Below are 12,920 nucleotides of genomic sequence, written 5' to 3'. Positions count from 1 at the left end.
AAACTAAAAAATAGAAAGCTAGTGAAATAACTTCTGGTAAGAAGTCTGTGAAAGAATAATTGTTGTACTGAATGTTCAAACTACTCAACCTTTCCTGCCACCCCCCAACCACGACCATGGCTGAATAAAATACACATTCAATGCCCCAGCATCCATTATAACCATACCAAACCAATTTTCAGGAATGTAAAACAAGATGCTTTTTAGTAAAAATATTGTAACTAGCTCATCTAGATCTTTTTCTACTAAAACACTCTGACAGTCCTGGTATTTGCCTAGAAAAAGTTGGTAAATTATTTCAAAATTATGAAAATACATACATTTCCCTCCTACCAGCCAATTTTCTTTTTGTCTGTATATTGCAATGCAACTGAGCATTCAAACATTCATCTGAACATTTTTATTTTGTATCATGAAACTGACTTTACTCAGAAAAAATTCTTGGGGCGGGGTTGGGAGGGACAGACACAACTTGTTTCTATGATTACATTCACAAATTACCTAACCAGCCTGTCACTGTTCTTGGACTAAAATGAAGGATTCCAATCTCTGTTCCACAATACAGAAGAAACTATCCCAATAAACAGAGCATATTAAACAGCTTCTAGAAGATCATTTGTATTCCAAGCTCCACTAGCAGTGCAGATAACTAGAACAGTTCCTGCTACCTCTCTTAGCCTGCAGGAATTCTAAGCCTTGCTGTCTTCATTACATTCTGCTTTACCAGACATTGTCAGACATTGTTACTCATCTTATTATAGTAATAAGTTATTTTTAGTTATTTGCTATCGGTTATTACCATTATACAATTTTTGTGGCTTCACATTATGGGTCCATCAGATATGTATGATACCTATGCTATGAATGCATGTCTTAAGAAGAGAGAGAAGGAAAACAAGCTGCAATGGACTATAAAGAAAAAACTACAGAAAACTCCAGATTTCAAAAAAAAAAAAAAAAAAACACCAACACCTCAAATTTCTTATTTTGAACACATTAACATTTAGATGGCTTTAAAGGAAATATTTAACACATACTACTTCCAACAACCATCATTACGAGTTTTGTATGCTTCTTTACGCAAAGCTTAAAGAACAAGGAAACCAATAGATTTTGCTAGGATTCTAGCTAAGTAGATAGAAAGTCTACTCTGGCTCTACAGCACTATGTCTAAAAAACCAAAAAAATTCCACAGAATATTCACCCATACTAAGTATACAACCAGCCTCTTGGCTTCCTTCATTCCTCCTGTTCACCTAGAAACAAGATGCTCAAGAAAGACAAATAATGAAGTTATGAGCATCTAGATGTTCCCCTGTCCCTATTCCTGCTAGAATGCACAGCAAACAAGCAAAGGAAAATGCTGACATCATTTTACGCCTACGGAATTTCTCTTACTTGGAAAAATAATGAATAGCAGTAACAACAAATGCAATGGGGAATGCAGGCTATGATATCAACATATTAAGATAGCAAGAGAAGTTCAAGGCCTCTATTTTTTTCTCTTGAGTCACATATAAATCTATCTGTCCCTTCCTTCTGATTCCTTTGCCGACGAGCAGAAAAGCTAGAGGGTCATGTACCCAATCCAAATTTGCAGAATTCGTGGTCTCAAGGAATCGCTACCCCCACAGTGCACAAAATAAATGAACTGATCAAGTTCTGTGACTGTACATGTGGGAATATCTGCTAAGTAGAATATGGTGGGGATATAAACTGCTGATGCTTTCAATGGAGCATACAGATCAGGATTTCCCCTGTAATTCTTAGACTTTGAAAATGAAGGTTATATAGTGTGCTACTCATTTTATTCAAGTTACCTACATCCCCTCTTATATCTCAATCATCAAAATAGAAGGTTTTGATACCTATATGATATGCTTTATTGATTGGGAGGGGTTGTACAGTATCATTTTAGTATATCCATACTGACAAGAAACAGCAGATGGAGGATTAGTACAAAATAAAATCTGTACAGTTACATGTCAAGTAACAATCAAGTTCCATGTCATTTACTTTTATAAAGCATATTTTTGTCTTAAACAATAAAGAAAACTGTCAATTTCAGACTCCCATGGATTCTGAGAAGCCTGCAATACTTGGGGTTTAGGTACTGCAGTGAAGTAGTTTGTTTTACACAATTATCTACTGAATCATCGCGAGGTCACTTTCGACAGCTAAGAAACTAAATTTGATCTGCAATTCCCACCTCATCCCAGGAACACAGAGGTAATATATGGTGTGCCACAGAAGGGTAAAAGCCTAAACATTTAAAAGGATTTGCATAAGGAAATCAACTACCCATATCACAGTGTCCTCTGATCCCAGACCTGTGAATTACAACACAAATTACTTATATACAGGAAACACTGGAATATAGGACAAGCAAATCGTACTGTTTTCACCCTTCAGATCAGTATCAGGTACTGCAATGAGTAATTAAAACAAAGACAAAACAGAAAAAAAAAAAAAAGCTGTTTGGGTTTTTTTTTCTTTTCCCAAAGTTTCATAACACGACTTAATACACGCACACTTCTAATCGAGACGACACGGCGAGAAGATGGAAATGAGTTTGCAGGAATGAAGCGCCAGTTCGTGTCACTTCTGCATTCAGCTGTAACCTTCGCCAAACCTTGTCCCCCCCCACCCCGCCCACTGCCTGCAAGCGGCTGCGGCCCTGCCGGGCCCGCCCCGGCGGCGCGGAGCTCCGAGCGGCCATAGGACGCGGCTCCCATCAGTCTCCGATCAGCCCAGCTCCTCCTCCTCAACAGCAGCAGCCCTAGCCCTTCTATCCGCCTTTGCCTTCAATAGGCCCCTAAAGGACAATGCTCTCGGAAAGAAAAAAAATTAAAAGGAGGGGACCGCGTCCCACCAGCTCGGCCCCGGGGGTGACCCTGTAACGCCGCAGCTGGGCCAGCGGTGGTTTCCCTCTACCCCAACCCCAGGCGTTTAGACCCGGCTCCTCCCAGCCGGTCAGCGGCTGCTGCCTGCGCTTTGTACAATTACGCGCAGGATGAAAGGTCACGGCGGGAGCCATCGCCGCGCACCGGCCGGGCCCGGCAGCAGCCCGGGGGCGGTGCGGAAAGGCCGGTCACTGCAACCCCACGGTCAGGCCGGGCAGGGAAAGGACTGCCCGGTTCAGGCTCTTGCTACCCGGACCCGAAGCGCCGCATCCTCCGGCTTCCTCGTCCGCTGCGCCGCGTGACATCGGCGCAGGCCGGCACCCACGGCGGGTGGGTGCTGGGTGCCGCCTTCCTCTCCCTCCTCCTCTCCTCCCGGGCGTGACCCCGGCCGCAAGGCACGGGAGCCCCTGCTCCCGCTCCAAGCCGGCGCCTCCCCCCGGGCCCCCGGGCAAGCCGCTCACCTGCCGCTGGGACCCCAGGGGCCAGGCTGGGATGCAAGAGCGCGGGGGGGGACAGGGAGGGCTCCGCTCCCGGCAGGCGTTCGGACCGGGGCACCCCGGCCGGGCCCCCGGCCCCGCCCCCGGCCCGCAGCCAGCCCCCCCGCCCGGCCCCTCGCGCTCCCTGTCACCCCCTCCCCGGCCCCTCTCCTCCCGTGGCCGCGCTTACTCCCCTCTCCCCCCGGCCTCCCCGGCACGCTCCCGCCGCGCTGCGGCAGGCGCAGCGATAAGCGGGACGCGCCGTCCCGAAAAACCGCCCTCCCAGCGCCGGCCAGCCCCGGCCCTGCAACTCCTCCTCTTCCCGGGCTCTTAGCGGAGAGGGGAGGGGAGAGCGGGCCGGCGCGGGCCTCCTCGGCGGGCCTCCAGCCGCCGGCCCGGCGCTCGCCGGGGGCCGAGCCCGCCCGCCCCTCAGCGCAGCGGCGGGAAGGAAGGAGCGGGGGGAGGGCGCCCGCCGCCGCCTCCCGGCTCCGTCCTCCCGCTGCCACGGGGAGGGCGGCAGCCGCCCTCCCTCCAGCCCTGCCCCTCCCTCCGCTCCCCGGGCCCGCGGCGGGTATTTACCTGCCGTGGCGGCGTAGAGCGGGGCCCTGGGGCCTCTGGCAGCCGGAGCAGGCGGCGGACCCCGTCCCGCTGCTGCCGTCCCCGAGTGAGGCGGGCGGGACGGAGCCGGGACCTGCCCTGGGAGGCGTTACGTAAACCGGCGGCGGCAGCGGCGGCTCCCAGCGCCACGGGGAGGGAGGGGGGCCGGCCGCTCCGTCACCCGGCAACAGGACTCAGCGCCCCGGCGGACCGCGCCGCAGGCTCCTCCCCGTATCCTTCCGCCCAGAGGGCGGCCCAGATCCCGCCGCCCAGGCGAGCGGGCCGGGCTGCGGGGCTGCGCGGGGGTGACCGTGCAGCGAGGGGCGCGCCGAGCTCCCTGCCGCGCCGGCTGCGGGGGGCCGGGCCCCTCCGTCCCCGTCCGGTAGCGCCCGGGCGCCAGGCAGCCGGCTCCATGGCGGGGCCGCCGCGCAGGAAGGGCGGGGGGGAGGAGGGGAAGTGTCCCTTTGCCCTGGTTGTACAGCCTCGGCCCGGCCCCGCCCGCCGCCGGAGCGCCGCGCTGTCCGCCGGGCGCCTGAGGAGACGGGGGGCGGGCGAGGCGTTTGAAAGTCACCGGCCGGCGGGGAGGGCGCCCGCGGGGGCCGCCGCAGCGGCGGGCGGGGGAAGCTGCGCCGGCGCTCGGGCCTCGGGCGGCCGTGAGGCGGGCGGCGGCTCCTGCCCCCTCGGGAGCGCCGGCCGCGCTGGAGCGATGGGGAGGGAAACACCCAGGGCCGGCGCAGGAATGCGAAGGAGGAAATAGGGGATAATGACGGAGTGTGGCGGTGTTTGTAATGCGAGGTCCCTTTGAAATCCTTGGCGACTCTTGAGGGCAAAGTTAGCAGATAGAAGTTTATTTCGCTGCTGAATGCAGGGCCGTCTGGAAATAAAGTTGTCTTTTAGAAGATTGATGCCGTTGAAAGTCGGTTTTAGTAGGTGAGCTCCTCGGGAGCCGGGAAAATTTTATTCCGATTGATTAAATGCCAGCTTAATCAGAACTGTTTACACAACCGTAATGAAAGAGCAACATTTTTAGCATAGTAGATGGGTGAAAATGGGCCACGGTAAGACTGAAAATATGACAAAGACGACACACCAAAGTGCTAGGTAAGCAGCTTAATTGGGAAAATAATAGTGCCCTTCTCAGGTGCACACTAGCACCTCGCATTTCTCAAATATATGAACACACAGTGGTGTAAGGAAAGTCAATATTAGGTAAGATGTCAAAGTAAGTCTTCCGTCTGTACATAATCCTAAGGGTTTTTTTCCTTTTATTCACTGCTATATGTGTGGCTCTTAGAGTTCCAAAATGGGGTGTGTCATCTAGGATGGTTAACGCTGTTCCTTTTGTGCAAACATCTTTGGTCACTGAAACCAGGCTGATCTTTGACAAAGTGATCCCCCACCCTGGACATAGTCCCGTTTAGGCCTTTCGACGAGTTAAGCCTGTGTATAAAAATACATCTCATAAGAAACATGAATGCAAACCGAGAGAGTAACCACTGCTTCCCAGCCTATATAGTCATTTCCTGATACAGGAGCAGCATTACTCTTATCTTTGTTTTAGCTGGAGTGTGCCTTTTTTGATCATCCTTAGCACCTAATTTAGTCATAAATTTGATGTAGACTGGACAAAAAGCCTAAGTTTTTCATGTTAAATACGCAGGATTTTGTAGCTACGTGAGCTACCAACGTTCTCTTAAACGCTTCCAAGGCAGTAATTGATGTCATATGAATGCGCAGTTAATCAGTTTGGCTTTCTTCAAACCTTGAAGGAGTATTATGGGAAAACTCTAAAGAGAAAGTAGTGCTTTAAACCCCGTGACAGGACAGCGTTGTTCTCTCAACTATTTAATTACTGTTCAAGTTATTTTCTTGTTACGAAAAGCTGAAACTGAAAAGCTTTGGGGGAAAAATCTTGCTGACTGTTTACTGCTGAGTCATTCCACTGGATTATCAGAAGCATTTCACCAACGCTGTAATACGACTTGTGCCAATTGCAATCAAATCTCCTTTTGTTCAGGAGCTCAGAATCTGAATTCCTCTTTTCAAGGTAGAAATAAAATACAGTAAAATGTGGGACACCTGGAATTTGTCTCCAATAACAATTGGTACCAATTTAAATCAATCTCTATTCAGTCTTCTGAATGTATTCTCAATGTATGAGCAATGTATATCACTAATATGAATCCACTTACCTTATTTCACCCTTTCTATGTTTTGTTTTTGGTTTTTTGTCTCTCCTCTCCGTGGACGGGACAGATGCTCAGAACATAGGTGTTCTTCGCATGGAGCAACGCAGAGCATGCAAGCCAATGACAGATTATTCTGAATATTCACGTAGTTGCTGTGTGACATTTCAAATGGACAGTTCTGATTTTGTGGTCAGATCTCAGGAATCCTGACAGCAGAATTTTTTGTTTGCTTGTTGGGTTTTATTTCCCTAACAGCCAAGCTGATTCTGGCCTCCCTTTGGCAAGCATTTCAGAAACAGCTGGTCCATGACCATATGCCGTGCTGGCGCTGCTGTGAGCTTATTTCCCACTTGTCCTCCTGGTCAATCAGAGCTGCTCCATGTGCTGAAGGACAGCTGGTCCCTTGGCATGCGAAGCAGCTAATGAACTTTTCCTCCAAAAAGCCGTAGGGATAGCACAGGCTAACTCAGATCAGTGGCTTTTCCTTTCTGAACTGCTATCAAAGATGGACGTTCTCTATGGGAACTCTGTTTGTTGCCCCTGTGTGACAGCCTACACACAGCAAGAACAACTAGGTGGGTGTGGATCGTAGGTGACAGCACTTGTTTGGAAAATCAAGGCTAAATGATCTGTGTTGAAAAGAATGCGAAACCACATCTGAGTGACTGATGGATTTGTGCTTTTAGCTGTCAGCCTCAGCAAGCACTGCTATTTCCCTTCTTCATTCTGACCCCTGCTGGAAAGGGTCTCCAATAAAGTTCTAAAAAATGTATCAATTTCACCATATAATATTTTTTTCCTATTAGGGAACACACTGAAGGAGGAATTGCACAACAGTTCAGTATTACATAGTTACAGCTTGTAAGCATTTTACTGTCAGCCATCCATCTTACTTCCTGAAAACTGGGCATTTTATAATATTCCCTAAAATTTCCTGGTAGGTGCAATAAAAGAAAAAAAACCAAAAACCAAAAAACCTGATTTTCCCTGAAGAGGGCTTCTGTATCAGTTAACTTTGAAAGTCATGATAACCAATCATTAGACTGTCCTCTATTGTTCACACTTCATAAACTGTTCATATGAAATGCTTGATAGAAACAATCTGCCCATTCAGCGGTTTAGAAATGGAGGTAGACCGACGTTCATGAGGGAATAAATGTAGTTTAGCAACAAAAAAGATCGTCTAAGTGTGCAGAATCTAAATATATACATAACTTCATAGATTTTTTTCAATCCAGAAAACGGATAGACCTTAATGCAAGGTGAAACAAGGAATATCCAACAGATACACGATGCGTTTTATTGGATATCTTGACGTATAGCTACACAAGTATATAATTATCTCTTTGAAACTACTTTGCTTAACTGCATGAAAGCTTGCATAACTTTTTTACTACTTTTCATGGTCCATTTCAGGTTTTGAGCAAAGACTCACGCAGAATGTTCACACCTCCCAGAAGTAATAACTAGGTTCAAGTGACACATTCAAAAGGCATTCCTCAGCGCTAGATCAGGTTTCAGATTCCTTTTTACTGATCTCTCTTTCCTAATAATATCCCTGCACAGTGAAGAGTGAGCTGGAGATACCCACAGCATCAGAGAGCCACTGTGTTGTCAGCATCAAGGACCTCCTCTACTGCAGTGGACGGAAAGTAACATTAAATTTTAGTGCGGTCTGCGTTAGGCCACAGTTTGACCATTTTCCTTTCAGACTGCTCTGTAACAGGTTTCAGTATCATCAATAGGAACTCACTGGCATGGTGAGTTTGGAAGATCTGAATCACTTGAAAAATCAATTACCTAATTCAAAGTGAAATGATTTTCCATTTAATACAACTGTATCACTATAACCTCAAAATGTGTTTTTGCTTTATTTGAACACAAACTGCACGTAGGAAACTGTCGGAGAAATTGCAGGTCAGGCAGTGCTGTTCTGTAACAAGAATGTCTGCGCGTGAGGTTGGCATTCCTTTGGGACCTTACATTTTTAAAAAAGTTAATCTGCTTCAGTGCTCTGTTTCATCCTGAAGCACTAACAATTGGGAAACTCTAATAATACCTTGAGAAACCTCTGGGAAGCCCAAAATAATACATGAAGAGGACTCTGCCTCAACATGCTGCTGTGTGCATAACACAGACCACCTGAAGCCTACTGTAAGAAATATTCAGAGATTATGTGAAAGAACCGCAATAATTGCCTACACCACTTTGGACAAACAGCCAAACAGTAAAAAAGATAAAGAAAATGAAAGATTTATACTACATAATGAACGCAAAAAGTCCAGGCACCTAGATATAGCATTTGAAACAATAAAGCAAGGAACAGCTTTCACTACTGGTGTAATGAAAAGACTACAGAAAATACAGTGTTCTAAAAATGAAATAATTTCCACAAGTGATGAAATACAAAACAAGTATTACATGCAATTGTGTTTTAAGGACAGTTAGTCACTGTAAAATATACCAGCGTCTCAAAATCTGATACTTTTTTTGGTAATGCATATAGAGAAGAATTTGATATCATAATGAGGTACTAATTTAATTGCATTTTATTTGTTGCTACATCAGCTATTGTCAAGCCATTAAGTTAATTACATGTTAAGATTTAAAGTAGATGAAACACATTACGACATCTGTTTTTTCCTATTTACTACAGCATTCCAGAATTACCATGTTGGAAATGTCTGAGGTTTTGGCAGCTTGCTGTCTTACAAATAGTTCATGAATACAATTAACCATCCTTGAGCAGCCTGCAGCATCAGCATCCAGTCCTTGCCTTGCCTGTCAGAAATACAATTATTGTTCCACACTAATTCCACCAAACATTTTTTTCAGATATTAGCCATATTCTCAGTCAGTGAAAATGCTGAAAACAGAGTGGATCGCATTATACGAGCTGATGGTCTGACAGCAGATTTTGGAATGAACATACTAAAAAGTAATTGAACCTTTATTAATGATCTGTATGAAATGAAAAGTAAAAGAAACACATGAAAATGTAGCAAGTTCTTAAAGTAATTGCATCAAAGGTAGTATTATTTTTCCTACAATGCATCAGCATTTTCTTAACATGATATTCTGCTGCATACCCTAGTAAAATAAAAGATCCTTTGTGTATTAATGGCTTACTGTCCTGGCACTTTGACATTAGGTTTTGACTGATCAAAAAGCTTTCTTATCTGATCCCATTGTAAAAACTGCAAATCAAAAGTAGTGCATGTTTACAGATGCTTGAAAGAATTGCATGTTTTGAAAACTGGTGTGTAAGTGAATCTGTATGCGTAACTTATAGGCTATAATAAACTTGTGTTTATTCAGTATATTTTTTAGTGTGTGAACTAACTGTTTTATCTGTGTGGGAGTAGAAGAGAGAATGGCCATCGATGCTTTCTGATAGAACTGATAACTGCGGAAGTGGTGCCATTAAAAATAAGTAATTCCACAGATATTGACGAACCATTAAGAGTGGCTGATTAATACCAGTAGCCACTACAAGGAGTTCATATAGAACAGGAAAAAAAGTTCAGTGTGTCAAATGCAGCATTTGAAAAAGGGTATTGAATCCCAACAAGAATATTACCATTTTCGTCTTAAAAAATATTGTTTTGAAATAAATGCTGGGACCTAGTACCTGCATTTCCAAAGCTGTAACTGCACTGAGATTTCTAGCTGGTGTGACTGACTACAGGGCTGTCAGCCTGAAAGAGCAAAAATTGAGCAGCACAAGAGAAGGAAAGGATATTTTTCTGTCAGGAAGTAGCTAATATTTCAATATTTTGCAACTACACTGACATGCTCTCTGAAGTATCTTTCATGATATTTTGTCTTGTAATTCTAGCTGAATCATATCTAGACACTCATTGGAAGAGTTACTCACTGGAACTTGTTAATGGGAACAAAAGTATTTGACTTTACATGGCCAATTTATATATATACATTATAAAGGTGTTTGGTACCAAGAAAGCTGTCGCTATTGAGATGAAAACTACTTGTTTTCTAGTTTCATTGGGATTTTGTGTTGAAATTGGCATCTTTTGAGTTTGATATTATTTCGATATCAACTCCCAAAAGACAAAAAAGCAGGCATAGCTTTGACAGGCTGAATGAAATTTGCTGTCTTGATGTTAAAAACCCCACATATTTCAGCAGTTGAAGAGATCATGAAATAAAGGAATGGTTACATTTTTAGACCCAGCCAGCTTTTTGAGGTGTAGGGAGGACAGAGGTCATTTCCCCTAAGAAAGCAATGTGTATTTTTTTTCTCTGAGGCTGATTGCAGGCTCAGATTGAGCTAAATCAGAACCTACTGTGATCTGATGACACAAGGTGAAGGCACTAAAGACCGAGGTAATGCAGTGGTAGTGTGTCAGAGGAGAATGTTGGATGCCAGGTTTGGGCCACTACTACAGATCACAGATGGGAGTACAATCCTATGAGATGGATCGCTTGGACTTCATTTGTTAAAGGGGTAAAATGAATGCAGTATCATGAAATAAGAGAATAATTTTTTTCACGGAACAAACATTTTCTTCCTAAATGTCAATGTCAGTATTCACAGCTGTGAATAAGAATTGGCAGCTAAGGGCACTGCTTTCTGGCTTGTGGCAGTATTTTGATTTTACAGATTTTTATTCCTGGGAGTGCACTTTCACAGGCACATGTGCTTCTGTACATTGAGCAGTACTTCACTGCAAAGTTTTTCAGGTGGGAAATGAAATCTGTAAGAAACAAGCTGAAAACTCCATCCTCCACTGTAGTGCACAGAAGTGTTTTCCATATCTGAAATTGAAGCATTGCTATGCCAAAAAATATTATGGCGATATTTCTTCTGCCATCAATGAAAAGTTATTAGCCCCTGTAAAAGGGTCTCAGGGCACCTCTATAAGGCACCGGCTTCTCTGCCCCGATTGCCTGGGGCTGCCAGCTGGTCTGGGACTCTTGTACGCTGCAATGGAGAAGCACTTAGAGCTCAGCACTGAATAACACTGTTGAAAACCGTCTGAAGAGTCAACAGGTTTGGCTTTGCCAGCAGTATTTTCAGCCACCAAGACATTTTAACAACTAAGTAGGGCCCATAAGGGCCCCCTGCTTCACATCCATGTGGCTGCACTTTCTCCTCACTCCCCCAAACCAGTGTGGCTGCACCCAGGTTTCCTATCAGGGATGTTTTTTGGCATGTGCTATCTCCAGATGATGCTAGGCAGTGGTTACTGGCCAACTGTGCTAACAGTTAAGTACTACGTAGTCCTGTGTTCAAGTCCATACCGTGGTCTTGGTTTATATGTCACTGTGAACGTAACTTCAACGTTTAAAATAGTGTTCTGTGTCTTCAGAGCAGGCAGTGGAGGATGTAGCTGTGGTAGCTCCATGCACAGTAATCTGTTGATTTGTGCATCTGTCTTGGAAGACAAAATTATTTCTTCTAGGACCTTTTCAGTCTTGAGTGAGCTGAAGCCACTGATTCTGATTTTCCAGATGAACGAGCAAATGGCAGAATGCCCTAGGATACAGGCCACTCTCCATACCTCTTGTTGGAACTAGGTTATTGGTCAGAAAGGAAAGGCAGAACCAAAAAGAAATAAAACCAGACCCAAACTTCCTATATCTTATTGCTGAAGATACCCCTTTGAAATGAAAAGTCTTGAAATTCAGACTCCATTTCCATTTATATGTCTGCAGTTTAGCTAACTCTGTAATGCAAAATGTAAACACTATATCTCATGAGTGAGTTACTAAGAGCTAAGAGTGGGGAGGATACGGACCTCATCCCGAACTGTTCTCTAGGCTGGTTAGAGCGGTCTTCTGGAAGAGCTTGCTCCACAGGCGGGATAAGAGTGCTGATGTCAGCTGGGAGTACTAAATGGATTTTGAGGTAAATTCTGTGCTATTTGTGAATGCTAGGTGTGGGAATGGGCTCTCTGGGGATGAGTTTAGGCGCTTCTTTCTCAATTGCAGCTTAAAGAGTTCAGTTCGAGATACTTTTAAATACTTGGGGCAGTCTTTGTAGAAACTTTTGCAATCCAACACAGACTCTAGTAAATTTTAAGCTTTTCCATGGATAATAGGTGACCTGAATAGCACTCTCGGATTTTAGGCACCATGCAGACTGGAGATATTATAAAGCTGGTAGGAAGACCAATGAGTGTGAATAGGCCCTTAGAACTGAAATGTGGTATTTGCTCTCTTGTCTTCAAGACATGGACATTTGGAAAAGTAAAGAAGGCAGCTTACCCGCTTACAGACACCCAACTTCTGAATGAGGGAGTTTGGATTCTCAGGGTTTGGATTTGGCTCTTTAAGGTATTTGATACTTTTTCTGTGTGTCTATGCAGTATTTCTTCTGTAAATGAGATTAGCTGTATATATGATACTAGTCTTCGTGTTCCTTGTTTCATAGATTTACCACCAACTGTCTGGTAATGTATCGTGCACAAGAAAGTGAGGCATTCAGCTGCACTTTCTTTTCAGCCAACTCATTAACTGGCTTTTCTGGACAATCACTGCTTGTAATTATTTGTGACAAGGGAGTTTTTGAAAACTGTTACACGAGCTAGTGGTAGAAAGAAGTACTTCTGAAGTACATTAAAAGTACTGCTCCATTTGTTTTACAAAGAAAACCTTAGCAATAGCTCAGCTGAAATTTAATATCTGCCTGGTTTCACTGCTGTTAGTGCTCTCATCCAAAGCCAATGACAAGTGCTTACATTTTTCTGTGACTGGTCTCGAATTTTGAGCATGGGATTGTTTGCATCAAC

At 44.8% G+C, this 12,920-nt stretch overlaps 1 protein-coding gene across 3 annotated transcripts in view; it reads right to left on the bottom strand.

The window, feature by feature from the left end:
- KIAA0232 (KIAA0232 ortholog) overlaps positions 1 to 4,205 on the bottom strand; it is a 70,204-nt gene extending 65,999 nt beyond the window's left edge. For 2 of the 3 annotated variants that reach the window (XM_065634092.1, XM_065634093.1), the window contains exon 1: positions 3,959 to 4,203. The gene's annotated coding sequence lies outside the window, so the exon portion shown is untranslated. Of the gene's footprint in view, positions 1 to 3,958 lie in introns of all 3 variants that reach the window. The other variant, XM_065634091.1, reaches the window with a different exon arrangement.
- Between the last annotated feature and the right edge of the window lie 8,715 nt (positions 4,206 to 12,920).

The sequence above is a fragment of the Caloenas nicobarica genome, chromosome 4, assembly GCF_036013445.1.
Source record: "Caloenas nicobarica isolate bCalNic1 chromosome 4, bCalNic1.hap1, whole genome shotgun sequence".
In the NCBI taxonomy this organism is placed as follows: Eukaryota; Metazoa; Chordata; class Aves; order Columbiformes; family Columbidae; genus Caloenas; species Caloenas nicobarica.
Note: the sequence above shows the minus strand (reverse complement) of the source record. Positions and strands in the feature narration are given on the sequence as shown.